Below are 26,096 nucleotides of genomic sequence, written 5' to 3' on the forward strand. Positions count from 1 at the left end.
AGTTGTTCTTATGAAATGACACAACACTTGTTGAATAGGGGTTATACACCTAATTAAGAATTGGAAATTAAATGCAAGTGTCATCTGAAGGATATAAATGAATTACTGAGTAATGTACACAAATCCTCTGACAAACAATCTGATTTGAAGTTTATAACCACTTATTGATCCAATGTTATTTCTTTTTAGGATCTAGTAGATAAATATTGGGGGTTACCACTTGCTGATAATGATATTTCTGCACTAATTCCACATAAATGTCACTTTGTTTATATCAGGGGAAAAATATGGGACATTTTTTTCAGATTATTAAAAATAGATGTAAGTTCTCCCATTTAATCAGAAGTCTGTATTTGGTGATATTCTTAGGGGTAGTTTCCCCATGTGAATCTCATACAGCATGTAAACATATGTTGAGATGTCATAAATTTTCTTCAGCCAATACCGCAAATGTTTTTGACACTAGATATGTTATTACTTGTAATAATGAATGGTCATATATTTAGTAATATGTAACTTCAGTTTTTTATGTAGGCAAGACCTCCAGGCAGTTGAGTTTAAGAATATTTGAATACCTCAGCACTGTAAAATGTTATTGGACATCCAATGCCCATTTTTCATTTTACAGGTATTGACAGGATTAAACCCCTTAAGTTTACCCATTCGGATTTGCAAAAAATAATTTCTAATAGACAGGAATTTTGGATTATAATACTTGGTGCTTTATTTAGCCCAGGACTAAGTGATTGTTAACATTGTCAGCTGTTTTTATCTCTTAATGTGTTGTTATCACTTTAAAATTTAAAATCATGCTGTTCTAGGGATTACTTATATCTATCATATGATTGTTTTATTTGGATGTAGTAAAGAAGGTGGTTGCATACCAAAACCAGTATACTGCAAGTCTTTTTACCTCCATGTTTGTGGTTTAATAGACTATTGTTTACATGATGTGGTCTTGACAGTGTTTGCTGGATTATAGAGATGAAGATTGTTGGTTGTTTCCATGCATCACTCTGTCCTTGGAGAAAACTTTGTGTGAATTGGTGACATCATTATAGATAATCACCTAAAGTGTGACATTCAAATGCAATGAGCTATCAAGAAAATCCACAGAAAATTTTAATTTCTATATCATACCAAAGAATTCTTAAATAACAATGCCAAAAACTATCTTCTGCATGTCTCCTACCTTCAGTACTATACATTGTCCACACCTAAACCAACCTTCAGCAATTTCTACTAACAAATATTGAACAATGCTGTAACAAAAATCACTAAATTTGCCATTAACTAATCTGCTAACCCCCCACTGCCTAGTATTAAAACAGGCTAGCTAGATCTTCCCCACTATCTCCATCACCCATTTTGCAGCTGTTTATAATATAATCTACAAACCCCAAAAGTTTCCTGCACTCCAAGCCTGAGTGGAACCGTACACCCATATACAATCACTGCACTCCATAGACAAGTTCCTATTAAACATAATTAATACTTGTAATTCTGCTGGTCTGTCCTTGTACTTAAATTATGTCTCCAAAATCTGGAATTATATTCCTACCTCAATCAGTCAACAAACCAAGCTTTCCAAATTCAAAAACTTGCTAAAACAATGCTTCAAAAATAATTGTCTTTGTTTTTGAATATCCTCAAACTACACTAGACTACCCTGGCCCTTATACACCTTCATTTGCCTCAACAAAGCAAACTTCTCAATGTAAGTTTCCTACTGTCTTCCATCCCTTTGACTTTAGCCAGTTATATTGTCTCTACTTCCCACCTGATACGTTTTTTCCTCCTGCAAATTTCCAACTACCTTCTACATCTACCTCAACTTCACAACAATTAAATATACACACTATTCACCTTTCCTCAGCTACTCTCTGCTTTCTACTCTTATCACCTCATCTGTTTTATACATACTTCTTCAACCTCATCTCTCTCATTTCTTCTACCCATAAATGTATTTTAAACCTTACTGTATATGCCAAATTGTCTTGTATTAATATACAAAAATTCTATATTTTATTGATTGCAGATTTTTCTAGAATATCAGCCTTTCAGTTATTATATGTCCATATTGTAACTTTAAGCTTTACATTTTTCTGTTGTGTATAAGGTTGCCTGTTTTGTTACTGGAGCTTTTCTCTACAGATCTCTACTGAAAAGGGCTACCACAGCCCAGCTGGACTACCTCAGTCAACAAAAGCAATACATAAATAATCACTAATCTGTTTTTGCAAGACTGGTATGCATTTGTGTAAATAAAGTATATATTTATATTTAAAGTAAATAATGTAAATACTTTAATGCAGTCATTTTTCTCACATGCATCTGAGGTGCACACAGTCAGTAAAGTGACTGTAATTAATGGGTATAGAAGATATCTATTGGTGAAAGTAAGTGATTTAGCTTTGCTGTTGTCTTGACCACTATTAAACAATTACCAATCTGGAAAGACAGTAGCAGTATCACATACAATGCATTTGCTGAAATCAGTGTAATGTGATTACTGTTATAGTTTATGCTTGTATGTGGGTGGAAGGCTATCTTTAGTTGCCTGGGAAGGATGTATGTGGTGTCTGAGTGCCCTCCCTGACTTGTTTGGGTTTTAACCAGGTGCTATGATTTCTACCAACATCCCAAAGACATGCCATCCATAAGTGAACTAGCAGCCTTCCAATTTATCTGTAGATAAGCATGAGGTGTGTGTGTGTGTGTGTGTGTGTGTGTGTGTGTGTGTGTGTGTGTGTGTGTGTGTGTGTGTGTGTGTGTCCTATGACATCTCTGGCTTGTCAGGGGCAATATTGGTAAGTTTATGAGTGTGTCAACAAATGTCACTGATTTTACCTCTGGACATCCATAGTACTGGGTGCACACTTTTATGGATAGCAGAAGAAAAACAGTTAATAAGTAATTACCTTTGAAAAATAAGGCAGGAAATGCATCACAGAACAGCTAGGCCCTCAGAACATGGGGGTATTAGCAAGTTCATATTTAATTAGCAAGTTCATATTTTATGCTGAATTTCTGGTATCCTTTCCTTTGCAGCTTATTATAGATTCACTAGGTAGTTAACTGGGCAGATCATTTGTAGCCAATTTACTGCAGTTCCCACACCTGTCCACGAGGTTTTACTGGAGAAGACTGGGGAAGTATTTATGGTTATCCATCTGTTCATCCAGATTGCATTTGAAGAGGGGGAGATAAGTACTTTGTTTAACATGAAGGAAGAGTCTGTTCCAGAGGAGAATCCTTTCAGTGAGCTGTTTGTTATGCCAGCAGGTTCAGTTTATGTTACAATGAAGATTAAGGTCTTTAGTACAGGTGTTCAAGACATTGATGGTTTTACAAATATGAATGGGTTGCTCAGAACAAGGTAGTTGTGGCTTTGCAGATCAGGTGGAGATCACCCCTATGAAGTGTGTACAAGACAGAAAAGGGAGGTAGAACTACACAACATTCTGCATAGGAACTCAGGCAATTGATTTTCTTGGTGAGGAAACACTGAGGTCTTTCAAGATGGATCATATGTTTAGACAGGGACCTGCCAAAGGTAGAACTATATTCAATTATAGGCCTAATAAGGTAGGAGTAAAAAGGTATGATAACATCTTTGGACATAGATGAAATACCCTTAGAAAACAGTTGGGCTAAATAGGGATTTCATAACAACTTTATTACAGTAAACTCTCAGTTAACCGGAACTCAAGCAACCACAACTTTCAAGCAACCAGAAAAAAAAATCAAAGAAATACAGTATAATTTTCATGTGTTGCACTTTCTGTCCCCCCCCCCCCCCACAGAATCATACCTTACATTTTTAGAGTTTTAAAAAGGAAGATAAGGATAAATTCCCTCTCTCCCCAACCTGAGAACAAGTCAAACCAAACAAATAGTACAAACAGTATAAGGTACAGTATTAGTCAGGCCTATTTTTAATAGTAACTCTCAAGCAACCGGAAAAAATAAGTTATGTACCTACCATGGCTTGGGGCTGAGAAAGGATCCAAATTTCTATATTCTGCCCAGTAAGAAAACCGTCTCCATTTACTAGCATATGTTTTCCTCGTAGTAGACCTATGTGAGGAAATAATAATATCAGGGACTGCTGGGGAAATATTGGAAAGCCTGTCTAAGGTTGGAAGCGGAGTAACCAAGCTGTGAGCTGGAGAGTTTGAAGGGACTGGTGCAACCTGCCTGATTGGGGAATCAGCAGATCTGGAAACGAGTCCAGAATCCACGGTTGATCCAGAAGGAGGAGGTGTAGGAACAGGAACCATATTTGACGAGGCCAATATGGGGCAATGAGGATCATTTTGCAACCCAACGGTTTTGCTTTCTGTATGAGTCCTGGAATTAGGCGAAAAGTGTAAAGAAGTCCCTGAGGCCAATCGTGGACTAGAGCATCTCTGGGTATATGACCTGGAAGAGGAAGTAGGGAGAAGTAGCTGCTGCATTTGTTGCTGAGAGGAGTGGCAAATAGGTCGCAGCAAGGCTTTCCCCATTTGCAGAAGATAAGATCCGCAACTTACTGATTTAGAGACCACTCGTGAGGCATGAGGATAGCTCTGCTGAGACTGTCCGCTATAACGTTGGATTTCCCAGGGATGTGCGTTGCTATCAGAAAATGGGAGGAAATCGCCCATTGCCACAGTCTGAGTGCTGCTCGACAAAGGGGGTAAGACCTGGTCCCGCCCTGTTTGTTGATGTACCACACCACTGACATGTTGTCCGTTTGGATTGCAATGGTCCCTGAAGGAAGAGAGTCTTGAAGGGCTTGCAACGCTCGGAGAACCGCTCTCATTTCTAGGACATTGATATGCAGATGGTACTCGTGAGGTTGCCAAGTGCCTTAAACTGTCCTGCCTAGATAATGCCCCCCCCCCACCCTATCAGGGTGGCATCCGTGGTCACTGTGGCTATTGGAGAGGGCTGTATGAAGGGTCTGCCCTGAATTACTAGTGGGGAGACCATCCACCAAGAAAGGTGCCTTTTGCATGTTTCTGTGATCAGAAACATGTGAGACATGGGTAGTTCCTGGAAAGACCACTGCGTGAAAAGAAGCCACTGAAGGATTCTCATGTGGAAACGAGCTAATGGGACAAGAAGAACTGCAGCTGCCATGGAGCCTAGGGCTTGCAGGACATGTCTGACATGAACCCTTTTGCTCTGCATTAGAATTAACACTTGTTGACAAATAGTGGAAACTCTTTCCTGTGATAATCTTGCAAACATTTCTTTTGTGTTTAATTCTGCTACCATGTATGTGATAGACTGACAGGGCAACAAGGCAGATTTTTCAAAATTTACTGAAATGCCTAGTTGAGTGCATGATGTGATTGTATAATCCTGTGCCTCTAAGAGTTGACACCTGGTGGTAGCAGTCAGGAGCCAGTCGTCTAGATAGGGAATCACCTGGAATCCCTGATGCCTCAGGTGAGCCGTGACTACTGCCATACACTTGGTGAACACCCTGGGGGCTGAGGTAAGACCAAAGGGCAGAACTCTGAACTGGTAATGACTGGTCCCTACACGGAAGCGAAGAAATCTCCTGGAGCATTTGTCCATCTTGATATGGTAGTACACGTCCTGAAGATCTATGGAGCACATCCAATTGTCCTGACCCAGAAAAGGGAAAATGGACTGCAGTGTCACCATCCGGAACTTTTCTTTTTGTACAGATTTGTTCAATCAGCTGAGATCCAGTATTGGTCTCCAGTCCCCTGTAATTTTTGGTACTAAAAGGAATCTTGAGTAAGTTCCGGATCTTAGTTGGTCTGCGGGGACTTCTTGAATGGCTCTTTTTTCTAGCAGTCTTGAAACTTTTGTGACTGCTTGATCCCTTAGATTGGGTGGGACATCTGGGATGGGCTTTTTTGATTCTATGGGGGATTGATGGAAGGGAATTTTGTAACCTCCGGATATGGTGGATAGTACCCATCTGTCTCTTGTTATATTTTGCCAGGCTTTTGGGTAGAGTGAAAATCTTCCCCCGACTGCCTCCAGAGGTGAGCAGTCAGTCAACCCTTCAGGGATGCTGGAAGGGTTTGGCAGAGAAAGTTTCTCCGCCACCATGGTTTTGCGCCCCCCCCCCCCTGCCACGAGGGCGGCGTCTGTTATTGTTGTTTCCCCCTCTGCCTCTGAGGGAAAAATCAACACGTGTGTCAGGCAAGGGTCCCTGGGATTTTCGGTACCACATCTTCCCACTTTTCAGACCTTTGGGATAAGGTCTGGAAGGAGTGGAAAAACAGACTCCCACAACAGAGAGAGTCTTGCCTTCATGTTCACACCTGGTCAAAGCGTCTTTCACCTGAGGCCCAAAGAGAAAAGAGCTATCAAAGGAAGTATTGGTGAAGGACGCTCGAAAGGGTTCCGCAAACTGACACAGCTGCAGCCAAGCATGTCTCCTGAGAGCCACACCTGTACCTGTGGCTCTGCTCACTCCATCAGCTGCATAGGAAATCAGCCTCATGGAGGAGTTAACTATGGAATTAAGAGTCGCAAGCTGAGAAGCTACTTTGGCTGGTGCTCCCTCAGCTGTAGGATCTTGAAGGGTACCTCCAAGTTCTTTCAGGAGATCCCTTTGAAGACGTGTAAAATGGCATAGATAATTCAGTGACCTCATAGAAAAGGTCGCTGAAGCAAACATTTGCTTCCCATATCTGTCCATCATCCGAGACTCTTTGTTCAGAAGATGACCACAAGAAGAGGTCTCTGCTAACTCTTTATTAGTGGCTGCTGTTACCACCATGGCATCAAGGGGCACACCTTTTGAAAGGAATTGCTTGTCCTGGGGGGCTGTGATGAATTTATATGGTCTCCTCGGAGTAGGTTCCACAGAATCTGGAGCTGACCAAGCCTTTTGAGCCACTACAGACATGAGTGGATCGAAAGGAGGTGATACCCAGGAGGTGGAAGGTCAAGAAGCGAATGCATCCAGGTATACAGACTCGTCCTGGGTAGGGGCTAGGGAAGTCCAGTCCCTCCTCTACCTAAGCATTTCAAGGATGTCCGAAAAGGAAACATCTTCAGAGGGAGACCTTGGGGACCCTTCCGATTCATCCATGTCTGTATATGAAGTGACAGACTCAGGGGAGTCTATGTGCTTCCTCTTGCACTTCTTCTTCCTGGGAGGCTCTTCCTAGTGATCACGGGAGGCTTTGGAAGAAGAGGGATCACCCAATGGGGTGTCCTGGGGCACAGGTTCCCTATGCTTGGGGTCTGGAGGAGGCGTAGAGGTTGGCACAGACACCTCGGGGGAGGAGCCGATGGAGCTGGCAGTAGAGATGTCTCGGGGGACAGCACACTCCGCATGACCTCGAAGGTGTCCTGACCTCTAGGCAGAGAAAGTTCTGGCTCCGAAGAAACAGGAGTCTTTCTCCACATCGAGGGTGACGGCTCCGAGGCCGATGTTGGAGCCGAGCTCACCTACACCGAAGCTCCGAGGGGGAGAACAGGGTCAGACAAGGGTCCGATGCCACTCCCCCCTTGAAGCCGACGAGAGAGCCTCGGCGCCCAGATCGCTCGATAGAAGGTACAATTGAGGTAATCGGAGCTGACGTCAGAACAGAAGGAGAAATGATGAATGGAGCCGACGGTTCTACTGCCTGCAGGTCCATTGTCTCCGGCTCCGAGCTAAAAGTAGTTGGAGTAGGAATAGAAACAGAGGCGGTTGGAGCCAATACCTGTTGAAGTGGGCTGGACAGAATTTTTGCCAGTGCCTGTGACTTAAGCAACCTACTTACTACTCTCTCCACATCATGATTCGATAATCTAGAAGATCGAGAGGAGTGGGAAGAATGATGGCTACATTCACTCTGTAATAAAGGTGACTGTGGTGCCAAGTGGATGGACTCCAAGGATGGCAACCTCAATCTCTTATGGCTCCGAGACGGCTCCGAAATAACAGATGGAGCCAACGGAGGAGTTGTCTTGTCGGTGCCAGCCGGTACCGACATACTTGGTTGGTCAGGTAAAGGAGTTGGCTCCAAAGGTGGAGCCGACGGCTTGACAGCCTTAAGGGATTTCACTGGCTGAGAACTTTTAGCTGGAGAATCCTGAGGCTTCAATAATCCCCGAAGGATTAATTTGTTTTTGTGCTCCTGCAGGACCCTTGGACTAAAAACAAGACATATAAAGCAGGAGTCCTGCAGGTGATCAGCGCCCAAACAATAAACAAAACTAGTGTGCCCATCTGTCAGAGACATTTTCTGACAGCATGAGTCACACTTTTTGAAGCCAGATACCTTAGTATCTTTAGACATTATAGTAACAACAACACACAACAAATAATATAACTATACCATAAAAAATAAGAACAAATAGAGTTTTTTTTTTTTTTTTTTACAGTTAAAGAATAGAAGGAAAGCCTCTAACTTAAACGGCTATCCTGTGGGGAGGGGGGGGGGACTCTCTAATTTAAACGAGTTCAATGGAACAGAAGGCCTAAGAGTTATGCAGCGACGGCCAACAAAGCTAAAAATGCAAAAAAGGTATAAAGGAATATTATCTATATACTAAAAGACAATTACTTGACAAACTTTCAAGAAAAAAGTAACAATATATAATTATCAAAAAAGATTATACAAGCCTGAGCCAGTAAGGATGCAACCTCGCAGCTGAAGCGGCAAACAAGATCTGGGTAGCTGACGCTGGGCATTCTGGGATAAGGGGTAGCCTTGAGCCAGTAAACAGCTCTCGAACTATAGAAGATGGCCGAGTCGGGGCCGGGGATCGGCTCCGAACCCCAAACAGCAAGAACAAAGCCGAGATAGACAACTTAACATCTACAGTTATCTGGCATCTACCAATCCCCACTGGTGCCGGTTAACTGAGAGTTCACTGTATATCCAGTGGTCAAAGGATAACTCACTAATGCCTCTGTGTCTTTTTCAAAGAAGTTGGCCAGGTTAAGAAGGCAGGATATACCCTTCACAAATCCAAACTGATTTGCATGAAGGGACTTTAGGCTGCCAGTTTCCATGTTTATGAGGTCCACAATGATGTGTTATTTTGTCTTACTCACATTGTTTATAAGTCTATAGTTATCAGGATCAGTGGTAGGTCCTCCCTTGTAAAGGGGAATGACCACCATGGTTTGCCATACCTCAGGCACAAAGCCAGATGACAGGCTTTGCTTGAACAGATTGTGGAGGATGTCAGTAAGATGGCTGTTCATAATATACTCTGTCTTCTGAGTCATTCGTAACCTTTGTGGGAGGGCCACTAGATGGTTGCATAATTGCTGCATAAAAGCAAACCCCATAAGACCCAAGACAAAATATTAAGAAGTTTTCAAGCCATGAACATGTTCTTCAAAGCTGTTTTTACTTTTACTCTGTTGGATCTTTTATTTTCTGTTGGTATACAATTTAATGCAAAGCAGAGGAAGCAGTTATATGGTGGTTTCTGTGTTCCTTGTCAGAATGATTTCAGGGTCTCCCTCCCCCATTTGTTCTGCACTCTTTTTGACAGATTTTTAGCTCCTTCCCTCATCGATTTGTTCACTACACCCATCTTCCTGCCGTTCTGGTCTCCAAGTAAGTGAAGGCAGGAACAACAGATGATGACCATGCAGGAAGATGGATTTTTGGCCTATAAAGTACAGCTGAGTAAGTAAACTTACCATAACAGTATATGTTCAAATGATCACTGCTGCAGCAGCCTTAGTTATATGGGTTATATCCTGCCAAGCATGTAATAGCTGGACAACGTCAACAGCTTAAGTGCACCTTTCACACACTCAAACCATCAGCTTGAGCTGAGTTGACCAAAAAGGCAGTTTTGGGCACCAAGTCCTTCAGAGTTTTCATACCAACACAGAAACTGAGGCCGAGCACTTAAAGGACAATGCTAGGAAAAACAAAAAAATAAATGTCTACACCATGGAAAAAAAAAAAACAGCACATCAAAAAAACAAGGGGGATGGAGGAAGGGAACAGCTACTGAAACAGTGATCATTCAAACCTCTACAGTTAAGAGTAAGTTTACTTACACAACTGTACTATGTTCATCAGATTGATCACTACTGCAGTAGCCTTACCTAGATGGGTAGATTATCCTAGCTTATTACATTTGTGAGGTGAAAGGATAAGGGTCCAGGAACACCTGGAAAATGGTATTAGCAAAGCCTAATCTGGACCTACAGAAGGAATCACATTTGTAATGCCTTGTAAACGTATATACAGAGGACCAAGTTGCTGCTTCTACAATACTTTCAGAATCTAAACCTCTCCAAAAAGCCATTGATGAATTCAAGGGTCTAGTAAGGTGGGTCTTTACCTTGCCTGGAATAGTTTTGTTGTGGTGAGTATGACAAAAGATAATAGCCTTAGACAACCATTTGGAAATAGTTTGTTTTGACACAGGTTGTCCCTTCTTCTTGCCTTCACAAGAAATGAACTGATCCAAAAATCTGATAGATTTAGGTGTGTCAAGATAGTATCTCAGTTGTCCGTCGATATCCATGATATGGAATATCTTTTTCCCTCACTTTTAGGTTCAGGAAGGAAAACAGAGAGGAGATAGTTTGACTTACAGTAAACAAAGATACTACTTTAAGTATGAAAGAAGGATTAAGTTTGAAAATACCCTGTCTCTGTGAAGATTGAGAAAAGGTTGACTCTCCATAAGAGCTTGCATCTCAGGCACCCTTCTTGCAGGTGTCAGAGAAATCAGTAAAACTGTTTTCACTGTTAAGAACCTCAAAGTCAGCCAGGTTAGCTGGTTCAAATGGAGCAAGTATTAGCTTCTCGAACACAAAATTAAAATCCCAAGGAGGAGCTACCAGATTTTTTTGGAGGTCTTACACAAAACCCATTTAAAAAACATTTTAACATGAGAAAGTATTGAAAGAAGAGGATCCATTGGCAGAAATGCTGAAATGGACAATACATGAACCTTGATAAAGGAGTAGGAAAAGCCATAGGACAGTACCCCCTCACAAATATAAAGCCAGAGAACAACTAGCCCTAAATGGGTACTGGTTATGTTGTTGGCACCAACTAGAAAATCTTTTCCATTTGTGAATGTATGATTTTCTAGTAGCAGGCTTTTTTGCCTCCGTTAGCACCTGTTACATGTCCTCAGTAAAAAGGTGTCTAAGGGGAATTAATACCCTATCATCCAGGCAGTCAACTGAAGAACCTTGTAGTAACTGCCCCTGGCAATTTCTAAAGGAAGGGAAAACAGTGCTGCATGGGTTAGAATGGTATCACCACAATGATCTTGAGGAATTCCTCCTGAATTTTCAGAAGTACCCTGGATATTAGTGGAAAAGCATGAAGGAGCATTCTTGTCTAAGAAAAAGAAAATTCATCTGCCTTACAATCCTTTTTACATGGAATCCTGGAGCAGAATCTTGCCAGCTGATTTAGAAAGGAGGCAAATAGGTCTACTTGAGGAACTCCCCACAGATAGATCAAATCTTGGGAGACCTCCTGGTCAAGTTTCCATTCATGAGACCCTGTGCTTGTCCTGCTCAGACTGTGTACTACACAGTTTTTCTCTGATGGAATGTAGAATACCTACAGAGTGACACTGTGTTGTAAAGCTAAATCTCAAGCTAATACAGCTAGTCTCCAAAGGGGGTATGTCCTGCCCCCCCACCCCCCGCTGATGTACCACATGGATGTGGTATTGTCTGCAACAACCTGAAGAGGTCCCAGGGACAAAAGATGATTTAGAAAACTGAGTGCTTTGATCAGGGCAAATATCCCTTTATATTTATGTACTTGAGTTTGTCATTGGTATCCCACAGACCTTGTACTTTTATCCCTGCTCCATTTTAGATGAACCCAATATATACTTTTAGAATATTTTTTTTACAATATTTATATTAAAATGGTGACAGTAATACTACACTTTTTAAACATTCCCAAATATGCAATAGTTTTAAAAATGTTTTATTTTTATTTTAGAAAATCTACCATTTGACATTAGAGGAGAGGATTATAAAAGTCTCCTGGAAACTAGAGTTGCAGCTCAGGTAAGGAGCAAATAAAACCTGGCTTAAATGAATACATTAATATCAAATATGTTTTCAAAGGAAAGAAGCTATTGACAAAACAGCTGAGAAAAATTTGAAAGTAATGAAAAAATTGGCATCAAATATATTTTAACAATATATTTTAATAATATTCTTTATGACATTATAGAAATATATTTTCAGTCTGTTTATGTTGTAATATTTCAACTATGTTTTTATTTACTTGTGATTTTGTTAGATCATGTGACTTGTCAATGTGAATGCATCATGTGATTAATCAAGCAAGTGATGAAGTTTAGCTTTATAAGTAATGTTTCCAATGGTCATGTGATTATGTTAGCCCATGTGATTTGATCCAGTGATGCATGTTATCTTTATAAGGAAGGGTTCTAATGCTTGTTTTTTTTCTTTTTTTTTTGTTTCTAATTGTTTTATTCATTTTGAAGAAAGCTGGTGGATGTTACTGGATGAAAGTGTTAGGGTCGCCAACTTTCATTGTGACTAAAACTGGACCAAAGCCACATCCCTTGCACCATCCATAACCCCACCCATTTCTGCCCCTTTCCCTCTCACTTCTGCCCATTTGTGACATCATTAGTATGGCAGCCGATGGGGAATGCCCTCTTTTTTTCCATTCATGATGCCTTTTTCTGCTGATTTACTATGCTTTTCTGTAAAAAGCATAGTAATCCACTGATTTAACAAACTCCAGTAGTCTGTTTCTTTTTTTGAAACAGAATACATGAGTTTGGACAGTGTTTTCCAGACTACCAGACACTCAGTTTGATTTCTGGATAGTCTGGGGAAAAAACAGATAGGTGGCAACCCTAGTAAGTGTTGAATTAAGCAGTATTATGCTAAGCACAAACACACACACAAAAACCACGCATACACAGCTGTCTCTAACCTCCCATGGTTACTACCACTTCATAAAACTTAACTTCCATTATGGCATGTACATATTAGCCCCTGGTGTCTAGTGTATCCTCTCTGACTTTGCCCTACTTCCCCCAGTCCCCTTAGTAATGCTGGTGTCAGTACAGAACTGCAGAGTGTATATCCCCCTCACCCCACACTCCCCATAATAACATTGGTGCCAGTTCAGCACTTTATACAATAATCTATGGTGTTCAATGGATCCACATGTCCAATTACCCTTATGATTTATGTGCTGTTATAGCACTTTACTTTATCCCTGGTGGTCTACTGGTTACCCCACCCCTATTGCTGGTAGTAGCACTGGTGCGAGAATAGCACTTTGGAAATGATTCCTTGGTGTCTAGTGTATCCCCCACCTCCTTCCTCATTTTGATGTCAGTGCCATTAAGGCAGTTTAAAATTAACCCCTGTGGTCTAGTAGTTCCCCCAACACATTTGTATTCAGTGGTTTAAGACTGCCTTTTGGCTGTGTTTAGTACTGCCACATGCTGGGGATGGCTATGCAGATCTAAATGACCAAACACTTTCTTGAATTGCTTGGCCTTGTAGATGCCTTCCTGGGTGCTACTTGGAAAGAGACCTCATGGCTAATTAGCATATGGCCAGCTATATTTTCATGTTGGAGGATCGTGCAGCCCTGTGTAAGGGTGCTTGCTGAATACCAAAAAGGCACCAAGATGCGTCACATTGTAGTACATTTCTGAATCCAGTCTTGTTTTTCTGAACCTGCTCTTGCAGGTTGTGTAGTTTGGGCAAGAAAGTGCATTTTGTAAAGACTTTGACCTTATGGGTGTGTGTACATGGTGAAGTTTTGATAGACTGTCCACTGTAAAAATAATCTTTTACACCTATGTTGAATTACTGCTGCAAATATAGCAGAGTAGACTGAACTTTTATTTTATTTCAAGTTTGGTTTATGGTAACATTTGTTCACTGCTTATTTTCCTGGTGCAAGTAAAGTCTGATTTATGAGCTGTAAATAAAAAAAAAATCACTTACATTGGAAGAAACCAGTCATAGTCATTGCTTAAAATAGCACAATATAAATAACACACACACGTGTGTGTGTGTGTGTGTGTGTATGTGTAAACAAGTCATGCCTGTGAAGTCTCTAGTTGTTCATGGTCTTTTTGATGTTTTCCCCTATGAGGTTCTTTTGTGTGCCCTCTTTATTTGCTGTTTTGTATAAATATACACACACACATATGTATGTGTGTGTGTGTGTGTGTGTATATATATATATATATATATATATATATATATATATATATATATATATATATATATATATATATATTTGTGTGTGTGTGTGCACACACACACACACACACACACACACACACACACACACACACACACACACACATACATGCATATGTATATGAGGAAGTAGTTCTGATTGTTGAGCAGCATTGTACTGCCATTCATTACATCAGAATGCAGTATGGTGTTAAAGCTAGAATGCACAACAGTGAGGCAAGGAAATTTCTACTTGTCCTCGTACAATCTTGGAGTTAGTCAGAGATACAGAGGTGTGAGGCACAGGGGCCCTCCCCTGCAAAAACAGCTATTTTTTGTGTTTTTTTGTTCCATTTGATGGATGAGTTTTAGAAGAGCTCACTACACAGAATGTCAATGTAATACCACAGTGACAATTCAATATCTACATCCAATACATACGTGTGTGTATATGTACATATGTATATGTATGTATACACTTACAAAATCGGACACACACCTAGAAGAGATTCATATATTACTACTGACTGCTTGCACATATCTGGTAATTTTAATTTATTATTCCTTATGAATCTGCCCAGATGCCATGATTTATTGTTTTTGAATCTTTTGGATCCTCAAAGGTGATTCTTGGCTCCTGCCAACTCCTTTCTTTGTTCACAGAATCTAATGGGACCCTTATTACCCTCTTCCAGACTCTATGTAGACAAAATCACTGGGGTGCATGAGGAGATTAAAGACTCAGGTGCCGAATCATTCTGCTGCACAAGAATATTTTTTCCATTATGTCCTCCTTCACCTTCATACCATATGCACTCGCTGAATGTCTGGGATGGACATACGAGGATATGCTGACATATCTTCCTGCCTACATGGTGACTCAGCCAATACCCCTGCCTATTCCCATATATAACAACGCCCTCACCCCATTTATCCTCAGCCTCCACCAGGGATCAACCACTAGGATTAAGTGCACACCCTCTCTGCAGGATGGTCACAATCCCCCTTCCCTGTCAGCACCTTAGATGCCAGAACTGCAAATTAATCTTGGGTCACCTAAAGCATAGTCAGGGCTTTATTCCTCTCTGCCATGGCACCGATGTCAGATGTCATCATATATTGTTACAATGATCCTTTCCAGTGAAGACAGTACAACTGGACAAGATAAAGTATTCCTCATTCCTTCCTTCCGGAAGTCATTTGTTTGTACATCTTCTTTATTGGATGCTTATACACTACATAGGTTCATAGGTAGGTACTAGGCTATCAGCCCGAGGGCCTATGTAAGCCTAGCCAACAAGGCCACCCAAGAAAGTTATTTTCCTGTGCCACTGTCAAGTAGAGACACAGAAGTGATCCCCAAGGTGTATTTCCTATTTCCCATCCACTCATTAAGATTTTTCTTGAAGAGTGCTAATGAAGAACTTTTCTTGACATAGATGGTAGCCTGTTCCAGAGTATGGGAAGTCTCTGGGACAGGAATCTATCCCTCCAGCATGTCCTGCTTATTGTGGTGACAAGGTTTACGTCCCTAGACCTTGTAGCTTGGAGGGATTGGGATTTCTTTAGGTGTAGCAAGTCCAACAGCTCTGGGTTTGACATAGCTTTATATGTTAGGCAGAGATCACCTCGGAGTAGGCGATATGCTACGGAGTATAGCTGGAGTTTTTTGAGATGGTCAGTGTAGGGAATCTGTGTGAGGCCAGTAATCCTTTTTGTGAGGTACTTCTGTGGCCTTTCCAGCTGCTGCAGATATCTTCTGAGGTACATTCCAAAAGGAGCGTTGTACTCTATAATGGGTCTAATGAGTGTCGAGTAGAGGGGAACAATGACCTCTTTTTTCCTGGACGAGAACCCTTTTATGATGAGGTGTGCCACGTAGATGGACTTCCTGACTACTGTGTCAATGTGACTATCAAAGAACAGACTACTGTCCATCTGGGTCCCAAGGTCTCTTATCACACATTTGGTGTTAAGTAGACTGCTGTCTATGTAGTAGCTCATGGGTACAGAGTTTTACCAAAGGGGATGACAATGCACTTTTTGGCATTGAGCGTGAGGCCATGGCTCTGACACCAGGCATCTGTCTCAGCAAGGTCCTTCTGTACGATTTCCACATCATTTGGGGACTCGACTATGGTTCCTAGTTTGCAGTCATCTGCGAACTTCGTCAGCCAGAGGCCTTCTGTGTTAGCCTGTATTTCAGAGAAGTAGATACCAAATGGGAGAGGTCCCAGGACTGAACCCTGTGGTACTCCACTTGTCACTGGTTTGAGGTCAGATTTGGAGTGTGCAACTTTGACAGTGTAGGTACTGTCAGTGAGCCAGTTGGCAACCCATCTTGTGACGTAGGGATTTATACCTAGTTTAGTGAGTTTAGCTATAATTCCAGAATAGGGGATGGTATTGAAAGCCTTGGCGAAGTCAAGATAGGCTGTGTGAACCACCTTACCTTCATCTACGGCTTTGGTGACTGCCTCAAAGAAGTTGATCAGGTTTAGGAGGCATGATCTGCCTTTCACAAACCTGAACTGGGTGGGATCCAGAGTTTGGAAGTTACCAATGTCTTTGTTTATGAGTTCCATGATGATATGTTCCATGGCCTTGCAGACCAGGCTCGATAGGCTAATAGGGCAATAGTTCCTGGGATCAGTGGTGGCTCCCCCTTTGTGGAGTGGGATAACTGTTGCTGTATGTCATTCAGTGGGCACAAAGCCTGATGTGAGGCTATGATTGAACATGGTACATATTTTACTTACTGACAGCACTGCTATTATGTACCATAGCATTGTTGTGGCTGATATACGTATTGCATATTTTTTATTATTCTCTATTTTCCTACATTTAAACAATACTGGGTTTATCATAGCTGTCTCTCTCTCTCTCTATATATATATATACATATATACACATATATATATATTACACCTCTCTGCATAAAGGCACAATATCTTCTTGGTGTTTTTTTTACCTTTTAACCATATTTTACAAGTATAACACTGAAATTTGCTTGCCATAGCATACTTCTGCAGCAGGGTTTCAGGCTCAAAGAACTGAATAAAGTAAGGGATGGCTTTGGATATATAAATCAGCCTTGGACCTTTATCAGCACCTTGCTTGGCTTTGAGTGAGACCTACTTTGTTTACTCACAGGGAAGACAGACATTACTTGGAAAACATCTTTCTGGAAAATAACACTTTGAAGGTAGACATGATTTACTGTTACAGTGACTTTACTTCCAAGATCTACTCTTATTTTTAGCACCTTACAAAAACTGTACATTGATAGACCATAAGTCCTTCCTTCCCTATTAAATTATTCAGCAGTGCAGTTCTACTTCAAAAACAGGATCACCAGCATAGCAGGTACAATTGTATCTGAACATTGTCAGTTTTGATCCTGGGATATTTTCTAAAGAAAAGCCACAGTCTATCCATTTCTATTTGAAAAGAGAGACCTAAACACATCAACTTTTTCAATGTAAGCTGGAATCAATCACATCTTTAATTCTCTTCTTTCCTACAAAGTGTATGCACTTGGTGTTTTCATGTTTCTTCACATCTCAGTGCCCTCCATCTGTGTGATCTCCGTACAGGGGATCTGCTGCACAGTTGCCACCAACATGAAAACTATTACTCTTTAATGCTCCAGAACAATGAGTATTCCAAACGTAGGTCTACCTGTGAAGTACATAATGAGCGGTATGAGATATATCACCCTTAAATTTATCAGCTACCCCTTGCAGTTCAAATGTGGTAGTAGCTTTCTTCAAAGTCCATTCAATACTGTATGATTACATTTATGGTGATTATTGTGCTCTGTAGTTTTCTTGAAATCCATTTACTCTAATCTGTACTTTATACAGATAACCACGTCTTATATGTATACATACATACATACACAGACACACACACCTTCAGTCTGTCACTCAATCCTTTTCTTTGTTGAGAAGGAAAAAAAGGGCATGCAAATGTGGAACCTTTATACCCTGCAGTCTGCCTGATCTCTGAAAAGAAGCCTTTTTGTGGGAGCCCTGAAATCTCACTCACCTACTCTATATTTTTTATGAGATAAAGCAACACATGCTTAAGATATGGTAGCTCAAGAATATAAAGGTAAAGGTAGATCATGCATATGAAGAAATGGTAAGGGGAATGCCTTAGTCTTAGGGGCACCCCATTTGAGCAAGATGTCAAAAAAGCTTTGAAAATAAAGCATAAACATTCTTGTGCCACTACTCTGGCTAGGAGGACGGCAAGAAATAATCTTTTTTTCTAACAAAACACTCATTTGAGTACTGGTTCCACACTCTTGGGGGGGGGGGGCTGCTTCAGTTCTGAATGTGCAATCCTTTGGATGAGATGTTAACCCAAGGCCCCATCTGTTTGAGTGGGTGGTAGTTCAGGTGGATGTAAAAGATCTCACAATACTTATTAAAAAGAAAAGGGGTCCTTTAATAAACACATGAACAAAACATTTTATTTATATATTTACAAAATATACGTTTACAGGTACAAATCTACACATTCATATATGCCATCATTATTGTTCTTCCATAACTGACACCCACTCCTTCTTCCACAACCATAATCTAATTTTTTTGCAATATATATCAGCCAAAATCCATTTCCCACTAAACAAAAATTTTCTTTAAGCTTTTGTTCCAAATAATCCATATTACATAAAATAAATTCTTATTTACCTTTCTTATATATTCTTTCTTTTTGTTTTCATAACATCCATACATAATCATAATATCTACATTATTTACATCATTAATAATCTCAAAAAACTTTCTTAATACGTTTTCTAGAGTTTATCCACTCTTTTACATGAAAAAAGTGCAATTTTGTTGATTCCTTCTCACAAAATAAGCACATGCATTCAACTTTCTTTTATATGGCATATTCCCCTTTCCCAGTAGCAACTTATTACCAGTCTCCATAGGAAATCCTAACACTCCACAATCTTAGTACACCATGTTTTCCTTATTTTAATTGCTTTTATCACTTCTTGTGGTAAATCTTCCCATGAATGTATATAATAATATGGTTCCATCACATTATTATACCACATCCTTCTATTTTCTTTATATCATCAATTTTCATTTTCCATATTAATATTTTTCTTGATAATTTTTAATTTCTTAATTTATACAATGCTTATTTCTTTTTCTTGTTCTCATCATTTCCCAAATTTTTGTACTTATATTTAAACTTTTTCACCTTTCTATTAGTTTCTCATTCTCTTTGTTTACCCACTTTAACACTCTATAGAAAATTAAAGAAGAAAAAAATAACTGGATTTAATAATCCTAAGCCCCCTTCATCTTTATCCATATACAACACACCTCTTTTCACTGGGTTTAATCTTGAACCCCATATGAAAGAAAAACTAATATCTAATTTCTTTTTCATATTTTCAGAGATCATATAAATATTTGACATGTATGCTATTTTCCATTAAAACAGGATTCACCAGATAAACCTTTTACTTGAATGCTTATATACAAGTCTTCCATATAACCCATATTTCTTTCATTTCTTTTATCAAACCTTCCCATTGCCTCATAACTACATCATTTCCTCAAATTCTATCCCTAACAAAGATATTTCACTCATTGAAAAACTCACCCCTCCAAGTTCAAATCACCCAAGCCCTTACTTTTATTTTTATTCAAGGTCACTCTCATTTTCTTTAAAAATTCATTCAGACAAACCATCATTTCCCTCATCCATATTTTATTCTTAAAACCACAACTCTATCATCTACATTTTTCAAAACTACTGGAACCACCACTCCCTTTTGCATCACATATATATCATCTTTCTTTTTTTTAAGCTTCTTCACTCATTATCATATTCCTTACTAATGCAAACAATATTACACTCATGGGGCATCCTTGTTTTATAGCACAGTTAATAAATATTTATTCACTCAGCCACATATTTACTAATACTCTCACCCTTATTTTGATATGCTGACTTATACACTGTCCTAATTCTATTATGTATTCAATTTTCTACATAATATTCCACAAAGCATCATGACCTACTGCATCAAATGCCTTATATAACCTACCATAAGCTTCACATCTTCCCTTTTACTTATATCTACAATTTCTTGAACCACCCATAATTCCTGGCATTCCTTCCTTTTTATACCATATATACTTTCTTTCATGCCTTTTATCCTTCCATCCTCCTCTGTAATAGTCTCATAAAAATATATACTCTGTATTATTTAATGTGATACATTTCCACTTTGTTATTTCATTTTTACATATAAAATTTAACATCCTACTACATAAGTATTCATAAACAAACCATTCATTCTAAACATTTGCAAAACACTCTATTTGCCAATCCCTTAATTTCTTGGACCCATCAAGCTCTACACCATTTAGACCTGATACTGAATCAACATTTACTATCCTGAGTACTTCATCCAATTTACTAATAGTAATTCCTTTTTCAAATTCTTCCTTAACTCATTCTTGATTTTTTTCTTTCCATTTTCTCTTATGTTCTTTCTTTTTGCTCTTATACATATTTTTACATGCTGTACTACAATACTCAGAATTTGGGCTTGTGTTTTTTTTTACCTCTTCTATTACATTTTTAATTTCCCTCATTATATTAATATCCTCCTTTAATATATTATCCCAAAGTGGAGACACCTACTCCTTTAATCCTTACCTTTCTTTTTAATCTTTGAGGATGTATTTTTAATTCTTCTTTTTCTTAGCCTATATGATTTCTTTTCTTAACATTCTTTATACTGCCTTCACAAACATCTAACTTATCACCTTCAATTTCTTCTACATTTTAAACATTCTCAGTACAGTTACTTCCCGAAATATAACATTTTTATCAGTTATCTTTACTGCTTCATCCTCTTTTTCATTAACACCTTTCCCCTTTTTTCCTATTTTCTCATTACTTTCATACATTACAATACTTCGTTCATCATCCTGCTCAACAATTATATTACTTATTCTTTTTTGCAATCAAAACAAAATGCCCTTCATTTTTGCATATTCTACATTCCTTTTTACTCTTATTCATCATGACCTTTAACCAGCATTTATTGCATCTTATTTGTGTATAGTTATTTATCAGTTGATTGAAATACCAACAAAAAACTAATTTTCAGCTGTCCCAAACACCTAATTGTTTCTCTATCTACACATATGACACTTGGTAAATGCTTTATTATATAGTTTTCATATTTGAAAATGACATCCATTTCCCACTCTCCATTCCAAATATCCCCGTCTATAAATTTCACAATATCAGAAACTGAATAACACATAAATGAAAAAAAAATTAACATCTTTTTACTCAATTTCACCAGTGCAAAAGTAAGCAAATGCTTTTCTTTGAACAAGTCTCTTGCTTGGAAAATATAAATTCATTCCACAGGTCACAGTCCTTTTTTTCACAAACAAAAATCTTTCTATTGTCTTCAGACTCAAAAGTTTAGTCACAAAATACTTCTTTCCTCAAATTAATCAAGGATCTAATGTCCTCTGCTTCAAAACCCAAAGATAACACTAAATAATTCCACACAAAATATTGACTATTTCTTCTTATCTGAACAACAAACCATTTTCTCTTCTTAATAAAGTCTACAGCACCTTTTGTTCTTTTAACTGCAACAGTATATGATTTTCCAAACTGCATCTTGCCTATAACCATCCAACTCATGACTCATTTCCTTTCTGCTCAACTCACATCCAAACACCAAAATATCAGACTCTTCCCCAAGATCTCACTTGTTCAATAAACCATTTTTTTTCACTAATCAAACCTCCAGAAGCAATTTTATTTACAACTTCTTCAAAATTATGCAGTTTAAAGTCAGCTAGCTGCTTACTATTTGTACCATCCACTCTCTTTTTAACAGTTTTCTGTCCAGCTAACAGAACCACACTACTATCACTAACAGATCAGAACACCTCTCTTCTCCCTCCATTACTGCACAGCTTCTCCTAGTTACTTTCACAGCACGAACAGAAGCAGGAAGTGCAACAAAATGTTCCTCCTAATAACCAAAAAAGAAAGGGAAGTTCCAGGTGCCTTGGCCAAATTTCCCCTACTTAGTATGAATACAACCTTGGGTCTCCCTCCTGAAAATAGACCACTGGCCTAATGGGATTAACCCATTGAACAAAATGTAAATAAAAAAATAAAATCCTATAGTGAGAACCACAAAAGACCTGGTGGCACACATAGATTCAAATTAAAAGAGAAGCTGGAATTTGTAGCCCTTCTCTGCTGTAAGATAAAGAATCATGGATTCATACAGACCAGAAATGTATACGTATGTAGGAAAGGTTGGATATAAGTTTTCAGGAATCTAAAAATCAGCCATGGGATGCTTATTATCTCTAATAAATACTCTAAAATAGACTATTGGCAAAAGAGGAATAAAGCTCTGACTTTTGCTTCTAATGACCTGAGTTCAACTAGCAACCCAGTCAGAGCTGGCACTACGGAAATGAGAAATCAGCTACAACTGCTGGCTCAACTATTTTGATATGCTGACATACACACTCTCCTAATTCTGTTACCTATTTTATATTTTTCCGTAACATTCCACAAAGCATAATGTCCCATGGTATTAAATCCCTTGCTAATATCACCTACCATGTTTCACATCCTCCCTTTTACTTATAACATAATTCAAAACTTCCGATAACCAATAACAATTCTTGACATCTCTTCCCATTCATACAACATATATCTTTTCCATATTATCCCTCATCTTTCCTTCCATTCTCAGGTTCATAGATTATTACTAGGCTAACTGCCCTTGTGGGTCATTTTAAGCATAGCCAACTACCCCATGTGAGAATCAAACCCTGCACCTTGTGTCTGCAAGGTAAACACCTTAACCATTATGCCAACCTCCCACCCACTGTATTACTCCAATATTTTTTAATGTGTTATTTAGTCTGATGTTTTTATTTCATTCTTCTCATTTTTCTTCCATATAAATTTTAATATTCCACTATGCAACTCTTCATACACAGTTTTCCTTCAGCCATTCATTTAGTACAGTTACAAAATACCCTCTTTGCTTGTACACTAATTTCTTGTATATTTCATACCCTTTACCATCTGGGCCGAATACTAAATCAACATTATGCAATTCACCAATAGTAATTTATTTTTCAAATTCTTTCTTAACTTGTTCTGGGAATTTATTTACTTTCCATTCCCTCCTATTTTCCATCCTTATACATATTTAAACATGATGTACTACAACAATCATCACTTGCTCTTGTATTCTTTTTACCTCTCCTTTTACATTTTTTCATTTCTCTGATTATACTAATACCCTCTTTCAAATTTTACCCAAATATACAGATACCTCCTTCCTTCTCCCTTGTAAAAAATATATCTGCGTAAACATTAAAACCTTATTTTTTCTCAGTTTTTATTTCCTTTGATATACCATAATATTCTCTTGTATTATTCTCCAATATATTTCTATAAATGTTCCCATATTCACTTTCCTTTCATACATCATCCTGCCACGGAATAAGAACACTTTTTATACTTCTTTTTAAATTCAATCTACCATTCACACCAGTTTTTACAGAAGTCTTTAACTGCTATATAATCCTTTCATAACTGCAATAATTTCCACTCTCCAGTCTCACCTCATAATGTCTAATTTATTTTTTTTATATTTCCTTTCCAGTTTCAATATACTCCCTTTCTTCCATCACCTACAGCCATGTTGTTAAATGGTCTGAACAACCCATCACAATGGCATCACCATCCACTACCCCTAATCCTTCCAATAATACAAAATAATCAATTTCAGATCCACATGCCCAGTTTCTATAAGTCCATCAGCTTTTGTTCCACACAGTTAACTTAAAAAAGTTATCACTTCTTGCATTTTTTAAATCTTCCCCTTTATTTTATATGTTCCCCTTAAATCACAATTAAAGTCCCCTGCAATTATAATTTTCATGTTAACTACCACGTTGTCTAATATTTGATGAAGCAGATCCTCTTTTTTTCCTTGCTAGTTATATATACACACAGTGCTATAATTCTATAAACATGTTCTCTCCACCTCACATATATAACAGTTAACCTTCACATCCTTACCAATATTACTTCTAGTATTTGCACTGTTTCTTTACAAAACACAGGCACCCCAGCACAATTTTCACTTTCTAAATTCTATGTTATATTTCCACTCCACAATTTTTCTGTTTGCAGCCTTTCTTCACTTGTCAGAAATCCTACTTCCTCTAACATAACTACATCCATATCACATTTAGCATACCTTTCCTGTATCCCTATCTTTATAGTGTTAATACTGACATTTTCTGAAAGTCCCCTAAAACTTTTTCTTTCTTTTTATGTTTAAGGGAAATAGTTTTAATTTTTTTGCTTTCTTATTTTACTTTTTTCCCTATTAAATAATGTTTCCTGAGTTTATGTGCAAATACATGGTCCTCAGAATTAGATTTTTCACTGGCTAGACCTTCAAAAAATTCTTAGTGTCAATCCATTCTCCTGACATATTTTCCTCCATGCAAACTCTCCCCTTCCCTCTAAATATTTTTTCTTCTTCTACAGTTTCTTCTTTACCCAGTGCATTCTCTTTTTGTCCTTCCTCATGCATGTTTTCTTCCCTTCCTATTTACTGCTTGCTCGACAGTCCATTCGAATGTGTCCCCCACTTTCTACCCAGCCTATGTTCAACCACACATGTTCTTCCTGTATGCCCTTTCTCCTCCCACCAGTTACACTACATCTTGTCACAATAATTAATTAAATTAGAAAAGTCCCCACAAAAGAAACAGGATTTAGGCTGTCAATCTTATCTTAATGTCCTTCTATGGAAAGCCACAAAAATAACACTTGGCAAGTGTTTATCATTTTTTTCACATTCAAAATAGTACTCAACCTCTGCCTCCATTCTACATGTGCAACCAAGAACAATATAAAATAAACTCCACCAAACCAAGGTTAATATGGAAACGAAAACAGCAAGGAGCTCGTACACGGAAGAGTATAATCAATCCTTTAATCCACAGTTAAGCGCTTTCGACTGGAACACCCCAGTCTTCTTCAGAACTGATAAAAACATACACCTATACAGGTATATATAGTCAGAATAAAATCAATTAGAAAAAAATGCCAAAACTCTTAAAGGTGTATATCACGATTTCGTAATTATATAGTATGGAAAATACCTTCTTAACTTCTCAAACTGAGAAGAAATTCCATAACTTCATATATACAATAACTAGGAATACTTAAAATGTTAAAATATGTACAAATATAACAAAATAAATCAAATGCAATAATTATCTGAAATGAGTCATACATAAAAAACTTACATATAAATTCAATTGTACTTCACATTATATCAGTACACTACATATCATGTTGTTAAGTGAACTGGGTAAATCCCCCATATCAAATGTAAGTAATTAGGCATACTATATTGGATCCAATTCTATTGGGATAGTACCAGGAAAGGCTTGATACTAATGAAATCATTTAATCCAGGGGGTCTAGTAGCATCTAATAATATCTGCCACTTACTCTCTAATGCTGCTAACCGCATCTTCCAGTTACCCCCAAATAATGAGCTCTTTAATTGATCTATTATGGCAAAACGAAATTTATGCTCCTCCCCATGTTCTTGTATATGTCTATATAAAGCGTTTTTAGTATCCATTTTCTGTATACGATAGTAATGTTCATAAATGCGCTTTTTTAAGGGTCGTTCAGTTTTGCCAATATAGTAGGCAGGGCATGATACACACAACGCCAAGTAGATCAATTGGCTGGTGTTGCAGTTGCCTGTTCTGGATTTTATACAGGTGGATACTAAAAACGCTTTATATAGACATATACAAGAACATGGGGAGGAGCATAAATTTCGTTT

This window comes from Protopterus annectens, chromosome 9.part0 (assembly GCF_019279795.1).
Source record: "Protopterus annectens isolate FY-2018-M chromosome 9.part0, PAN1.0, whole genome shotgun sequence".
In the NCBI taxonomy this organism is placed as follows: Eukaryota; Metazoa; Chordata; order Ceratodontiformes; family Protopteridae; genus Protopterus; species Protopterus annectens.